The sequence below is a fragment of the Rhinolophus hipposideros genome (genome assembly GCF_964194185.1).
Source record: "Rhinolophus hipposideros genome assembly, chromosome: 8".
Lineage (NCBI taxonomy): Eukaryota > Metazoa > Chordata > Mammalia > Chiroptera > Rhinolophidae > Rhinolophus > Rhinolophus hipposideros.
Genome location: NC_138054.1, coordinates 75,792,252 through 75,807,083, shown reverse-complemented (window position 1 = coordinate 75,807,083; position 14,832 = coordinate 75,792,252).

The following is a 14,832-nucleotide window of genomic DNA, read 5'->3' as shown; positions in this document are numbered from 1 at the left end:
CTCTATTCCCACGTGGGGAAACTGAGACCGGAGTCCGAGAGTCCCCTGACAAGCCCCGCAGCCTGAGCGTGCGCTCGGGGTTTGAAGGCCGCAGGCGCTCCGGCGCCTCTCAAAGCCCCCCAGTCCAGGCGCCCGGGAGAGGACTCGCGGTGGGGAGCGTCTGAGAGCCCACTGATACCCAGCGCCGTCCGGGAAGCTGCCCGCAGGAGGCAGCCGGAGTTCCTGCTCTGCCAGCCCTTCCTCTATCTGAGCTTCACCTGTAAAAATGGACATAATGGTGTGCGCTTCGCAAGATGCTGAAGGGAGGAAACTTGGGCAGTGAGGACGGGGCGCACCACATCGGGCATTGCCCCGGACACCCCCGCAAGCTCTCAATGAATATATTATGGCCGGGAGAGTGGAATAGGGATGAGCCCGCCCCCAAAGCTCAGAGAATCAAATGGGGTGTCGCAGATCGTGCCCCTCTAACCCCCCTAAGAAGATAAGCCCAATTTTGGGGGGAGTGCTGTCCCAAAAGAGGAGGAGGCTACTGAGGGCCGCGGATCCCAGGCCGACAGGCCTGAAGGGGGCGGCCCAGCTTTCGAGCCCCGCCGGTCCCCAGAGGCAAGAATGTGGAGCGGAGCACGGGGGTCGGCTGGCGGCCCAGTTTCCATGATGCGGGGGGCGGGCTCAGAGGAGGGGGGTGCGGGCGGATTGCCAGGCTTTGCACCGGGGCCCCCCTCACTCCCGCAGCCCGGCCGGGCCCCTCGGGAAGAATTTCCGGCCTGGGATTGATTAGAATCCGACCCTCCCCCGGCCGCGGAGACCCCCCGGCACGCGGGGCGCGAGGGGAGGGGGATGGGAGGTAATGAGACCCGGCTGTGCGCATCGGGCAGGGAGGGGGAACTGGAGGAAGTCGTTGGCCTGGGCCACCCCACCTCCCAACGCGTGGCAGTGGGGTCCCGAATCCACAGCGCACAGCTAGGCCTCGAACACAGGCTCCGGGCCTCTGGCTCGGCCAAGGGGACTTGGGGATGGCCTCAGCGCCCCCAGGAGCTCCTCTCCCAGCCCCCGGGGGCCAGGCATCGTCGGGAGCGACTGCGACCACCCCTGGGAGCGGAGCCTCCTCCGGTGGACCGACTCTGAGCATACCAGCGTCCGGAGAAGGCCACAGTGGGTGGGGCCGACCCTCGGCTCCCGGGGCTGCACCCCTGCGGTCCAAGAGCGAGGCCACGGTCGCCTTCCTGTAGCCCACGTGGGACTGAAGACTCCTGCGGCCTGAGCTGGGAAGAGAACGCCCTCCTCTCTGCTCCTGGGTTGTTGCCTGCACCCCACTGAGGCAGCAGCCCCCTTCCTGTATTTTCCCACCTCCTGCTTCCCGCCATCTCCTTCATTGACCCTGCACTTCATCCACCATCCACCCAGCACACACTGACCCACCGCGGCCCGGCCTCTGCGCTAGCAGATTCCCTCCTACTGCTCCCTCAATGGCCCACCCAAAACCCGTCCCCTTCCCCACCCATTGCTGTTCCTGGGGACACGAACTCTGGAGGCCAAAGCCTGGACTGTGCCACCTCCCTTGTCCTTTGATTTTACCACTTGGTTCTCCTGCCTGCCCCTCCCAGCTTTTCCCCCTCCCTGGCCCCCTGTCTTCCCCAGTGTTGGGGCTCCTTTAGCCTGGGCCCACAAGCTCAACCTCACTGTCTGCAGCCAGACACCTCTCCCGAAGTCTCCCTGAGCTCAATGGTCCTGCCCATTCCTGCTCCTTTCGACCCCTCCAAGACCAACTACACTACAGGTCACCTTACGCCTCTTCCATTGAATTCATCAGGGCTGGTGGGCCCTGCTCTTGTAATCTGGAATTAGCCGCCTTCTCCCTGCTCCAGGGCGCTGTCCTGCCCCAGGCTGTGCAGTGGGGCACCAAGCATCTCTTCACTGAATCTGAACCCATCACGCACTCCCTGCGTAAAACCTTCAATGGCTCCCTAGAGTGGACCAAATGAAGTTTAAAATCCCTTCTCATCTCCACAAATTGGTCCTTGCCCCTCTCACACTCCCGGCTACTGGATAGCTGAACTTGTTTCCACCCCCAAATCTGAACTCTGGCCTACCCTGATGGTCCCGTGGGCTCCTACTCATCCTTCAGACCTTCTCTGGACCTTCTCCAGGCCCTTAGACCTAGTCAGCCCCTCCTCCACCCCTCCATTATACACCCTCACACAAGCCTCCTCTTGCACAGGTGCATTGAAATCATTGAAGTGCATGGAAGTTTGGGAATTGAGTCCATTTCCTGTCTGTGCCCCCTCCGCAGCCGTGAGTGCAGAGGGGCAGGACGGGGTCTGTCTTGCTCACCCTGGAGCCCTGGGCCTGCCCACAACTGGCTCTGGACTGGCCTGTGTCTCCCCCACACCAGGGCCGCCTCCACCCCTGGGCCCCACCCAGACATCAGGAGAGAAAGAACTCAGCTCTCTGTGTCTCAGTTTCCCCGTGTGTAAAACAAAGGGAGGAATAATATCTCCCAGTGTGAAGATTAAATAAGAGTACACATGTTCAACATCTGGCACAAAGTGGATGCCCGCCAAGCAGCTGCTCCCTCCTCTGACCACGGGGTTTCAGTCACAGAGGGCAGGGCTTGGGGGCTGTAGAAACCTTCCCTGCAGTCATTTGGGGTGGTGGGGGAGAAAAGTGTCCCCTTTCCTAGACATAACCCCTTTCAATTCTCTTGAGAGCACTAGGAAGTCATTGTTATGCCGTTTTCAGGAAACTGGCTCAGAGAGGCAAAGAGATCTGCCCACAGAGATACAGCCAGACTGATCAGTGTCCTCCCACTCTGCAGAGGGCTGTCCACTGGGTCTGCTTGGTTTGGCCCTGAGGACGTGCAGATGTGTGGGCAGCAGTGGCCTCAATATTGGGACACTGATTTCCTCCGGAATCTGTCCTAGCCTCTATGTGACCTGGACTCCTTCCCTTCTGAAGGAGGGGCCTGGCTGAGCTGTCCCCAGGTGACCAGGGTGGTCAGCATTTCTCCCCCAAGCTTCTCTCTGAAGGCAGGGAACTGGACACAGTGACCCTGAGGTCCCTCCTGCCTACCTAAGGCTCCATGTCCTCTCCAGAAGCCACATTGGGGATGGAGCAGCTGTCATCTGCTTGTCACTGCCTCACCCTGGGCCACAGAATAGCATGGGCCTGGAAATTAATCTCTACTTTAGGAACAACCAGTGTGACCCCTGCTAGGCTGCCCCAGATTTTCTGCCCGAGCCCCAGGGGTTTCTAAAACCATCCTTGTCTCAGGGCTGCCCTGGGCCCACTTAGGACACAGCCCTGAGCCACCATGGCTCCCCGGCGAGACCACAGCCTCAATTGAGAATTCAGACACAGGTTCAGAGGGAGAGTATGGCACTGAGTCCCAGTTTTGATTATGCTGCTCAGTCATTCCCTGGGTGACCTTGGGCACATCACAGCACTCCCTCGAAGCTCCTGCCTCTCAATTTGTACCTCACAGGAAGGCCTGGTGTGCTGACTGGCAAGTAGAATGCAGAACCCCAGTTCCAGGTCGTTTCAGGAAACCCACGCTCAGAGAGGGGCTGTCACTTGACCAGAGTGACCCAGGTAGTGGCATTCCTGCTGGGTTTTAGGGTCAGAAGAGTTTCCCACAGTCAGGCCCAGGCCCTAGGGGATTCTGGGACGTGCACCCTAAATGCATCTCCTGCCACCCCATGGAAGCTCTGAGCTGGGCCCCTGGGTGTCTCTGGGCCTCCAGCAAAGCCCTTAGGCAGAATGAGTCCCTGTCTCCATTGCTTTCCGGAAGCCCAGAAAAGGGGAGCCTGGGTGACACCGGCAAGGTCAAGGAGGCCGGACCCTCCTGGGGAACAGGGTAAACCCACCCTCCACCTGAGTCCCTCAGCTGAGGCACGAGAATAGAAAAATCACCATCTCACCGAGCTCCCCCAGCTACCAGGCTCTGTATATCTGTTACCTCCTTAAGTGTGCAGGACCACCCCAAGTGTGAGGTACTGCTATCACCTCGTGTCACACGTGGAACTGAGCTTCAGCGAAATCCAGGCCAGTGACGACTGTCTGTGCAATCTACCTATCAGTCACCGGGTCCTGCAGAGAGCAATTCTGAGGCTCTCAGATCACATGGTCTAGTTTCTCCCACCCCTAGACGCCAACCCTGGACTGGTCCCAGTTCTGTCTATAACGTGGGGTCAAATACCAGCTTCCAGAGATCGAAATAAAGTGCTCTGTAAACAGTAAAGACAAACTAAGGAGGCCCAGAGAGGGTGAACAGCGGGCCCCAAAAGTCACCCCAATTCCCATCTCGGTGAGGAAGGACTCCAGTTCTTGGGGGTGTCACCCCGCCTCCGAGCTGTGCCGAGAGCTTGTTACCCAGGCGCGGGGCAGGGGGCAGAAGGACGTACACTAGAGGCAGAGGTGAAGACGCGGAGCGGGTGGACTCAGAAAGGCCCGAAGCCGGAGGCAGGCGGGGCTGCCGCTGAGCTGGCGTTGGCGCCACCTGGCGGCGAGGTCTCGCACCTGCACCCGCGGGCTCTGGCCTCCGGCAACCAGGGCCCGGGTGCCTCCCGCACCCCCGCCCGCCCGCCCTTCTTTCCCTTCCCGGTCCAGAGCGCCGCCGCGTTTGCAGCCGAGAAGCAGGGCTCCAATCCCGCCTCTCCGCTGACTCCCCGCGCGGGGATCCTGGGCCGCACGTGTCGTTCTCGGGCCTCGGGGCCCCATCCAGAACCTGGGGTCACTGGCCTTCGGACCTCATGGATGCGCTCCCTAGCACACCGCAGGTTGCCTAAGACAGAAAAAATTCCGCTTGGGGAGGTCGGAGTGTGGGGAGAGGGAGGACACCAAACTGTGTGGCTGAACCGTACGGAATAACGCCCGGCGAGGGCGCAGGGGTGGAGGGTGGCGTCCGACTGACCGGGCGCGGGAGCCCCCGAGCGGCGCTGCTCGAGCACGGCCCCTGCAATCCTTAGAACGGCCCACAGATGGCAGCACCGCCCCCATCCCTGCCCCGCAGACAGGAAACAGGCTCGGACACAAAATGGTAACTGCCGTAGCTGGGCTGGACTCCACGACTGCCTGCTCTAAACCCAAATTCTGGTCCTGGGTGACTTGCCCCGGGCTCGCTGTGCCTCTTCCGTTCCTCGTTGGGGCATCCAGCCCAGCCCTGTGGAAGTTTACTGTTTTATCAGACAGGCCACGTGTGCATTGATGCACGCGTTGTTGCTAACGGGCATGACGCTGTGCCTTGGCTCTGTCTTCTTGAAGAAAGAATTCCGTCAAGAGTTTGTGCAGCACACAACTGCAAGAAGTTTATTAGTAAAAGCAAGTCCGCTCTGAGATTCAGAGCAGGCTGACCCAAGAGAGGGAAGCAGCCTCTCTTACTTTGTGTGTGAGTTTTTATCTCTATGGGTAGAATTGTCTCCCCCACCCCACCCTCTCATTCTCCCAGCTGGCGTGCCTCCTGCTCCCTTCTCCCTCCCAAGGTTGTCTGAGCTCATTACAGTGGTCCTGAGAAGCAGGGGGTGTATTCTGATAAATAGGATGGTTTCTCTCTCGCGCTAGCTTCTAATAATACATCCCTTTGATTCAGGGGCATGTGTGAGCCTGGAATCCTGCTGGGCTAGTGAGGCATTGGTGCCCTAGCTGAGGGCAGCTGCGGGGGATCTTGACCCAAGTACTGTGTTTCCCCGAAAATAACACCTAGCCGGACAATCAGCTCTAATGCATCTTTTGGAACAAAAATTAATATAAGACCTGGCATATTATATTTTATTATTATATTATGTTATACACAGTCTTATAGTAAAATAAGCATTAATTTTTGCTCCACATGATGCATTAGAGCTGATGGTCTGGCTAGGTCTTATTTTCAGGGAAACATGGTAGGAGCTGCAGCAAGGAGCTTTCTAACCAGTGCTAGGTCTCTTCTTCTCCTGCTCATTTCTATCTACCTACCTATCCTACCGTAATGACTATTTCACCATTGTGAAGGGGACAGAAGGCACAGGGAGCTCCCTCACTTAAAAGCTCTCTCCTGCTTCCTTCACTTCAAATGCTGGGGGAAGCCGAGGGCAGCCAGACCCAGGGGCATCGCATACGTGCAGCTTTTCTGCTCATTTACAGTCAAGGAGACAGAAGACATGGCAGGCAGCACTGGGCGACCCAGTGGGGTGCCTCCCTCCCCAGGGTCAAGGCTCCAAGCAGAGAGAGGGTAGAGAGGAGGCAGCCCTAGTGGAGAGGTGGTGTCAGGTGAGCTTAGAAGAGGGCAGGAAAGAAGACACTTCCGGCAAAGAGAACCACTCACTGAGCATATACTCTAAGCCAGGCCCCGAAGGAGGCCACTGACCTCATCTCCTGGAAGTGAAGCAGGTACTGAGCTATTTCCTGTTTTCAGGTTCAGAGGTGAAATTACTCCAGGCCACGTCTCTCTGACTCCAAAGCCTTCTCCTCAGAGTTGGGAGATAGGGGTATGAATTATTATCCCCATTTTACAGATGAGAAAACTATGGTCCAGAGAGTTTAAGTTACCTGTCTAAGGTCACACAGCAAGAAGCTGGTGAGAGTCACACCCTTCCTAGAATCTCTCATTTCCTCATCTGTAAAATGTGGACAACACCCGGCCTTACCAGGCTGCTGTGTGGGCATGAGCAAACCCCCTCCTTATGTGTGGTCAGTACAGAGCTACTATTCAATCATTCACTTGGTCTCCTACTGACATTTTCCAGGAAACGTATGTCCCTCATCACATTCTGGTAAGAAGAGATAGCCAAAAGGATGAGGAGAAAATGTCCTCAGACAGTCGCAGGTCCTGGCAGAGTATCTTTATAGGACACCAGCGCCTCCAGTCATTGAGCTGAGATAGCCCGGCCTGGGAGCTTTCGCTGCGTCAGTGACGTTATTGGGTCCAGCACAGATTTTTGTTTGGAAGGACCGCTGATGATGCTCCAAGAAACTTTTCAAATCTCTTGCCAAGAGATGCTTGAAGGAAGACATGAAGGTGACTCAAAGACCGTTGAGAGAGCCTGCGGTGACAAAAACACCACTTCATGCTGGTCGCTGATGTGTGTGGTCGTGAAGTTTCCATTTGTTTTCAAGTAATCTGAATCTTCCCGATACAGATGATTCACTAAATGATATTTAATATCCAAACCTCTGTACGTTTTCTCATAGAAATAAATGCAGGAATGGGGGCGGGGATTGTACATCAACCTCTGGGTGCAGCATGGCCCAAGGGGACTTAGCAGACTGGGTCTGGGGAGTGTCCTATTGTTGGGCTTAGATGGCTTCGCTGTTCTTCCTGTAATAAATAGCAGCAGCTTTGTACTTGGAGTTCTTTTCCTTGAGTGGTCACCTCAGGGTGAATGCCCCAGAGTGGGAGTACTATTTTCTCTCTCCAGATTTCCCACTCATTCCAGGTGATTTATGGCCACCTGTTCAGGACCAGGTGGGCTACACGGGGTTTCATAGTAGATAGCAGGTATAACGCAGTACCTTATGGCGGTTGGAATTTGCATTACTTTAGGAATATGCTGAGGTTCTTAATAGACTCTCAGGAGCACCAGGGGTTCCTGGAAAGTGTGACTTAAGTATTCTATCTTATGAAAAAAGGAATTTGATTCCAATGGGATCTGATTAAGTCTCTTCTTGCCTTTCAGTAAACCACTTTCATTGTGAATATAATACACCTCCAGGAAAGTGCATAAAACCTGAATGTCCAGTTCAGTACTTTCATACAGCCAACGCCCATCTAATCCCCACTGGACCAGAAACAGAACATGGCCAGTGCCCCCGAAGGACCCCCTACAGCCCTTTCCGGTGACCACCTCCTCCCTCCATCCAACAAAACATGTTCTTCTGACCTCTAATACTGTAGTTTTTGAAAACAGCGATATCTTAGTCTGGCCTGTTTTAAAAACTTATATTTGTGGAATTAAAGTGTGTGCTCCTTTATGTCTGACTTCTGTATGTTTGTCAGATTCACCCAGGTGGCTTCACATGGCTGTAGTTTGTTCATTTTCATCTATGTAGTGCTGTTATAGAAATGTGCCACAACTTACCGACGCTCCCATTGAAAAGACTTTCGTGTTGTTTCTAGTTTGGGACCCTGACAAGTAAGGCTGCTAAGGTCATTCCTGTGCATGCCATGTGGTGCCCAGCTTGGCCCGCACACTTCTGGGTGATGTACACTGATTGCTGCATGCACTGGATTTGCTCCTCTTCGCCTCCCTGGCATGTTGGTGGTGAAATGGAGCATCCTGCCTTTTAAATCCTGGGGTTTTTGCCTTGGATAGTTGGTGTTCCTGCCCCAAGCATGGATTCTTTTATTTGGATTTTAGCATTAAGAACAAAGCTCTCTGTAAGTAGCTCAAGTTTCTTGAAGACAAGTTCCATGTCTGGTTCATCTCTGGCTCACCTTTGAGTCCTCAGGACGTGACACCAGATTTCACACATGTGTAACAGACATTTGTCAATGTATAACTGCCCTCCTCCCAGCCTCCCACTTCTACTTTGGGGGGCGCCCCTGTTGTAGAGTGTCTTGGGGGCGGCCGTGTTGTGCCCCTTTCATGGAAGCTGAGGGAACTAGGTCCTTCCTGTACCAGTCAGTTGGCAGCAGCCGTCGGAGGCCTGACCGGCCTGCCTGCTGCCCGGCCCCTCCAATCGCCTGCATTCTGGCCCACTGTCCCCACAGGTCGTCCCACTTCCACGGAGAATGAAAGGAAGTCCCAATGAATTAGGAACATGATTGTTCTGTAGCTTGACAACAGGTGGCCTGCAGAACCATCTTGTTAAAAATCAGTTTCACTGAGGTATTGTTTCTCTATGTCATTAAAATTCACCCACAAAGGAGGGTCCAGGCCTTCAGACTGGTTATAATAAAATATGGACCTTAGTTTCTACCTGTATTTCCTTTTTGGATATGTCATGCATCCATTTATATATTTAAAACCTTTTTCTTTTCTTTCCCTTTTCCTCACTATTGTATATAGCCTATAATTTTATCATTTAGTACTGGGGTCTGCAAACTTTTTCTGTAAAGAACTATACAAAACCGTGCCCTCCCACCGCCTGCCCCAACAGAGCCACATAGTAAATACTTTAGAATTTGAGAGCTATTCAGTTTTTGTGGCAGTAACTTGACTCTACTGCCTTAGACAATTCATAAACAAATGAACATGGCTGTGCACCAAGAGTCAGCACTGACATTTGAATTTTGAATAATTTTCATGTATTATAAAATATTCTTTTGAGTTTTTTCAACCATTTAAAAACGTAAAAACTATTCTCAGCTCAATGGCCATATGAAAATAGGCAGCAGACTGGATCTGGCCACAGGCTGTAGTTTTGTATATAGATTACAGAATATCAAGGTGGGATTACTAAACAGACTAGAAGAGTAGACGGTACCTGAGGGATTTTATAGATACTGTGGAGACATTAGGTTGACTCCCTGCACTTAAAAAACAAAAAGCTTTATAGGTTTACAGAAATATGGCGTGGAAAGTAGAGCACTCCCTCACCTCCTCCACCTCTGTTATTAACATCTTGCATTGATGTACTACATTTGTTACACTTGACGAGCTGATACTGACTCAGTTTTGTTACCCGAAGTCCATAGTCTATGTTACGGTTCACTCTGTTGTCCATTCTTGGGTTTTGACAAATGCATAATGTCACATATCATATAGAATAGTTTTGTTGCCCTAAAAATCCCCTGCGCCCGACCTAGTCCCTCCCTCCCTCCTCCTGAACCCCTGATAGTTTTATTGTCTCCATAGTTTTGCCTTTCCAGAATATCACGTAGCTGGGATCTCACAGTATGTAGCCTTTTCAGATTGGCTTCTTTCACATAGCAATGTGTATTTAAGGCTCATTCACGCCTTCTAGTGGCTGGATAGCTCGTTGTGTGGTTGTACAACAATTTATCCATCACCTATCGAAGGACATCTTGCTTGCTTCCAAATTTTGACAACGATGCATAAACCTGCTATAAGCATCTGGGTACAGGTTTTTGTGTGAACATAACTCATTCAGGTAAATACCAACGAGCATGATTGCTGGGCGATAAGCATATGTTTAGCTTTCTAAGAAACAGCCAAACTGCCTTCCAGTGTCTGTACCATTCGCATTCCCACCAGGAATGAATGAGTTCCTGTTGCTCTACGTCCTCTTCAGCTTTTGGTGTTGTCAGTATTTTGGATTTTGGCCTTTCTAATAGGCATGTAGTGGCAATTTTTGTTGTTGTTGTTAAATTCACAATGCTCTATGATGTGGAGTATCTTTTCATATGCTCACTTGCCATCTGTATATCATCTTGCTGAAGTATCTGTCTATATCTTTTGCTTATTTTTAAATTGGGTTGTTTCCTTATTGTTGCGTTTTAAGAGTGCTTTGTATGTTTGGGGTACAAGTCCTGTTGGACATGTGTTTTGCAAATATTTTCTCCCAGTCTGTCACTTGTCTTTTCACTCTTTTAACAGTGCCTTTCACTGGGCAGAAGTTTGTAATTTTAATAAAAGTCCAGCTTATCAGTTTTTCTTTCATGGATTGTGCTACTGGTATTATATCTAAAAAGTCATTGCTAAACCCAGGTCACCTAGATTTTCTCCTCAATTATCTTTGTGGCAGTTTTGTGTTGTACATTTAAGTCTCTGATCATTTTTTTTTTTTAGAGTTTTTAAAAAAGATTTTTATTGGGGAAGGGGAACAGGACTTTATTGGGAAACAGTGTGTACTTCCAGGACTTTTTTCCAAGTCAAGTTGTTGTCCCTTCAATCTTAGTTGTGGAGGGCGCAGCTCAGCTCCAGGTCCAGTTGCCGTTGCTAGTTGCAGGGGACACAGCCCACCATCCCTTGTGGGAGTCGAACTGGCAACCCTGTGGTGGAGAGGACGCCCTCCAACCAACTGAGACATTCAGGAGCTCAGCGGCAGCTCAGCTCAAGGTGCCTGTTCAATCTTAGTTGCAGGGAGCGCTGCCCACCATCCCTTGCGGGACTCAAGGAATTGAACTGGCAACCTTGTGGTTGAGAGCCCACTGGCCCATGTGGGAATCAAACCAGCAGCCTTCGGAGTTAGGAGCACGGAGCTCCAACCGCCTGAGCTACCAGGCTGGCCCAGGTCTATGACCATTTTGAGTTAATTTTTGTGAAAGGTATAAGATTTATGCTTAGATTCATTTTCCTCCACATAGATGTTTAGTTGCTCTGGCACCATTTGTTGAAAAGACTATCCTTTCTATATTGAATTGCCTTTGCTCCTTTGCCAAAGATCAGTTGACTACATTTGTGTGGGTCTATTTCTGGGCTCTATCCTATTCCATTGATCTAGCTGTCCATTCTCTAGCCAATAAAACTCTGACTTGATTACTGAAGCTTATAGTAAGTCTTGAAGCTGGGTAGTAGCAGTCCTCTGTTCTACTTCAACATTGTGTTGGCTATTCTGGATTTTTTTATTTTTATTTTTGGCTTGCCATGTAAACTCTAAAATCAGTTTGTTGATAGCCACAAAATAACTCGCTGGGATTTTGATTGGGATTGCCTTGACTCTATGGCTCAAGTTGGACAGAACTGACATTTTAACAAGACTGAGTCTTCCTATCCATGAACATGGAATCACTCCATTTATTTAGATCTTTGATTTCTTTCAGCAGAGACCTTGTACCTATTTCATTAGATTTATACCTAAGTATTTCATTTTGGGGGGTACTAATAATATAAATGGTATTGTTTTTCATTTCAAATTCTTTGTTCATTGCTGTACATAGGAAAGCAATTGACTTTTGTGTATTAATCTTATATCCTGAAAACTTGCTATAATTGCTTTAGCTTCAGTTTTTCTGTCAATTCTTTGGGATTTTCTACAGAGTGGACCATGTCATTTACAAAGAGTTTTATTTCTTCCCAATCTGTATACCTTTTATTTCCCTTTCTTATCTTACTGCATTAGCTAGGATTTCCAATACAGTGTTGAATAGGAGTATTGAATTGGAGAGGTGACAATTGGAGTGAGAGGTGACATCCTGGCCTTGTTACTGATCTTAGGGGAAAAGCATCTATTTTCTCACTGTTATTTTTGATGTTAGCTGTAGGTCTTTGTGGATTTACCATGTTGAGGAAAAGTATTCCGAGTTTGCTGAGAGTTTTATCATGAAATGAGTGTTGGATTTTCTTAAATGCTTTTTCTGCATCTCTTGGTGTGCTCGTGTCATTTTCCTTCTTTACCCCGTTCATGTGATGGATTACATCACATTGGTTTTTGAATGGACTAGTCTTGACTACCTGGAATAAACTGCAATTGGTCATGGTCTATGTAATTCTTTTTATACATCATTGGTTTGATTTGCAAATACTTTGTTGAGGATTTTGTATCTATGTTCATGAACATTGGTCTGTAGTTTCCCTTTTATATAAGGTCTTTGGTTTTGGTATAATGCTGGCCTCATAAAATGAGTTAGGACTAATATGCCAGCCAATTGCTTTCCTATGTACAGCAATGAACAATTAGAATTTGAAATGAAAAGCAATACCATTTATAGGAACACCCTCCAAAAATATAATACTTAGGTACAAATCTAACAAAATACGTACAAGATCTCTAGTGAAAGAAACCAAAGATCTTGTATTCCTCTGCTTCTGGAAGAGATTTGAAAATTGGTATAATTTCTTCCTTAAATGTTTAGTAGAATTCACCAGTGAATCAACTATGTCTGGTGCTTTGTTTTAGAGTTATTAATTTAATAGATTTAGGCCTATTCAGATTACCTATTTCTCTGTTTTGGTAGATTGGTTTTCAAGGAATTGTTCCATTTCATCTAGATTATCAAATCTGTGGAGATAGAGTTGTTCATATTTCTTTTTATCGTTTTAAAGTCCACGGAATCAGTAATGATAGCCCCTTTCACTTCTACTAGTAATTTGTGTCTTCTTTTTTTATTGGTTACTCTAGCTAGAAGTTTATCAATTTTCTCAAAGAATCCGCTTTTGGTTTTGTTGATTTTCTCTTCTGACTTCGTTTTCAATTTCATTGATTTCTGCTCTAATTTTTATTATTTCTTTTTGCTTAATATTAATTTGCTTTTTTTAGTTTCCTAAGGCAAAAGCTTAGATTATGATTTTAGACCTTTCTTTGTTTTAAAATAGGTGCACTTAATTCTGGAAACTTCCCTTTAAGAACTGCGTTTGCTGTATCCCACAAATTTGGGTAGGTTGTATTTTCATTTTGTTCAAAAGATTTCTTGAGACTTCTTTGACCCATGTGTTTAGAAATGTGTTATTTAATCTCTAAGAATTTTGGGATTTCCCAGCTATCTTTCTGTTGTTTTCTAGTTTAATTCTGCGATGGTCTGAGAGCATACTCAGCATGATTTCCATTCTTTTAAATTTGTTAGTGTTTTTGGCCCAGAATGTGGTCTATCTTGGTGAATGTTCCATGTAAATTTGAGAACGTGTATTCTGCTGTTGTTATTTTATAAATGTCAATTAGATCAAGTTCATTGATGGAACTCTTCAGTTCAACTATATCCTTACTGATTTTCCGCCCGCTGGATCCGTCAATTACTGATCGAGGGATGAAGTCTTCAACCGTAGTAGTGGATTTCTTTCTTTCTCCTTGCAGTTTTATCAGTTTTTGCCTCATGTATTTGATGCTTTGTTTGTTGCATACGCGTTAAGGATTTTTAAATGTCTTCTTGGAGAACTGACCTCTTTATGTAATGCCTTTGTCCCTGATAATTTTCCTTGCTCTGAAGTCTGCTTTGTCTGAAATTAATATAGCTACTTCAGCTTTCCTTTGGTTTGTTACCATTTCTCTACCCCTTTACTTTCAATCTCTGTATTTAAAATGGGTTTCTTGTAGACAGCATACAGCTGGGTCTTGTTTTAATCCACTCTGACAGTGGCTTTTATTTAGATCATTGACATTTGAAGTGATTACTGACAGTTTAATATCTACATCTGTTACTGTTTTCTACTCGTTACCTCTGTTCTTTGCCTTCCACTCTTTTTTGGGCGGATGGAGAGGGGAGGATAGTTAAGTATAGAAAGGAAGGTACGTATGGATTTTGAGCATCCAAAGAGGTGAATTGTAGTAGTTATATTTCTTTGGTTGCTTCCTTTTTGGGAAATCCCCTATTGAGTGTATTTTTGTGGGCATTAATGCACTGCTTCCCACTGTAGAAACTAAAATGGCCCCTCTTCCGTCTCTTCACTCCTTAGCACCTAGAATGTGGAATAATGACCTGGGCTTGGACAAATAGGCAGTCCTAAGCAGGCCTTTGAGTTGTTATCAAATGATGGGGCAATTAAAATTTATTCACAGCAGTGGGTTAGTGGTATTGTACTGCAGCCACATCCAAATTTTTGCTTAAGCAGATTCAGTCTTGTATAAACTGCTTGAGTTCAACCTGAATTCAAATCCTAGTTTTTGTGACTCAAAGCAAATGGCTTCCTATCAAAAATAAAATTTTTACAAGGGAGAACCACAGAAATGTAGAGATTAATCAATTCTAGCTTTGCCACTGGCTGTGCTACATTGGACAAAACACTTGACCTCTCTGACCTCGTCCCCTTTTACCTAGTTCACAGTAGATGTAGGTAGGTGAATGAATCAAACTGAGGCCTTTCCTCTTTCAGCTTCCTAAGGTCTTTCTTCCACTGGACCGTGGGTGGCTGGCCTGGAGCAGGCTTTACTCAACTTTAGCCTCGAACGGTACTGTCACCTTATGGCTCATTTTGTTGTCAAAGGCAAATTGCAGTCTAGAGCAAGCACTGCATTTAGAAAACTTTTTCTCCTAAGGGGCAGCAGGAGAGTCCCTTGCAATGATTTGCCAGTGAGCAGATTGGC